This window comes from Cryptotermes secundus, unplaced genomic scaffold, assembly GCF_002891405.2.
Source record: "Cryptotermes secundus unplaced genomic scaffold, Csec_1.0 scaffold536, whole genome shotgun sequence".
Lineage (NCBI taxonomy): Eukaryota > Metazoa > Arthropoda > Insecta > Blattodea > Kalotermitidae > Cryptotermes > Cryptotermes secundus.
Genome location: NW_019732862.1, coordinates 1 through 1,388, shown reverse-complemented (window position 1 = coordinate 1,388; position 1,388 = coordinate 1). Strand labels below are relative to the sequence as shown.

Genomic DNA, 1,388 nt, shown 5'->3' with positions numbered 1-1,388 from the left:
TTTTATATCGTTCCACTGCGCTTCAGCATTTCCGCTTTCACCTTCAATTGCACCGAGTTTCTCTTCTAGAGTCTCTTGCACGCTTTGTCTTTGAGCATATAACTTCTCCAAATCCCATCTGGGTCTGCGCTTTCGAAATCCTATAATTTTCTTCAACCTGGTTCGGAACTTGGCAACCAGCAAGTTGTGGTCAGAGTCAATGTCTGCCCCAGGAAGCGTCTTCACATCCTTCACACTGTTTCACACTGTTTCTGCTGTATACATTTAACATTAATTTATGGTGACCAAAATGAGAAATTTGGTACATCTCTGCCTCAGTCACATATCTTGGAAGGAGGAAAATGCCCTTAAAATAAACAGAAATACACACTTGGTGATCTTTGGCAACTTAAGCTACATTGTATATGACATTACTTTTGTACCAGTCCTTATACCTTCTATGCTACTGAAGTCAGTGTCCAGATCATTCTTATCCAGTGTGCACATGATGTAACAGTTGTAATGTAGAGGCTAACCTGAAGAACCCCCATCATAATAAGTACTTCCTTTCTGTTTCAGAATTGGTGTGTAATAGAGCCACAAGTGTTTGTGCTGCCAACAGCTGAGGGTATGAATTTACACGGATGTCACTGTTAAATTTGTAGTTATATAAAAATTGTATTAATAAAACTGCATTTACTGTGCTACACTGTTATGCTTAATTGTGCATATAGTCGGTCATTCTTTTAATGTTTGTCTACCTCCTAGCCTTCTGCTTCTGGTCCTGCATGAAAGCTACAGATACTTGCTTTTATCCATTTTTCAAATGGAAGTAGATTTTACACCAGCTGTTCTTTGTCGTCAACCAGATCCAAATAATTAAAAAGTTCACAGGATTAATTAAATGCACAGTGCGGTTGCATCTGATGCAAATTTGAAATCATGTGATATAAAAAAAATATTAGTAATAATAATGTGAACCAAGTTTGAAATAATGCAGAACATCCTTTGAGAAAACTTATTTTGAATTCTGCAAGGTCTTCAGGAACACATTCCTCACATAAAATACAACTGCACTGTACTTGAACACCAGTAATGAACAAGGTTCTAGCAGCAACCTGTCTTGAGTGACACCAAGCATAAGATTAACTCAACACTTTTGAGACCATGTGAAGATGTCTGAAGTGAACACTGAGGAATCAAAGGGGTTGGCAAAGTGGTAATGGTCTTGATTCATATTTGGGAGGTGCTTGGTGAATCTCAGCTAAGATGCTGGCTGTCCTGACAGTTTTCTCTGTAATTTTTCTTGATTCCACCAAAGCAAATGCCAGACACCTCTGTTGAAGCCATAACAACTTTTTCAGTCCCGTCGACGTCCATCCTGGCCTTCATTTCTTCTAGCCCGGTTT

At 38.8% G+C, this 1,388-nt stretch overlaps 1 protein-coding gene across 1 annotated transcript in view; it reads left to right on the top strand.

Moving 5' to 3' along the window:
• The window catches only part of LOC111867797 (symplekin), a 187,126-nt gene extending 186,425 nt beyond the window's left edge, over positions 1-701 (top strand). Inside the window, exon 22 of the mRNA XM_023857960.2 lies at positions 559-701. The gene's annotated coding sequence lies outside the window, so the exon portion shown is untranslated. The remainder of the gene's footprint in view (positions 1-558) is intronic.
• The last annotated feature ends 687 nt before the right edge of the window (positions 702-1,388 follow it).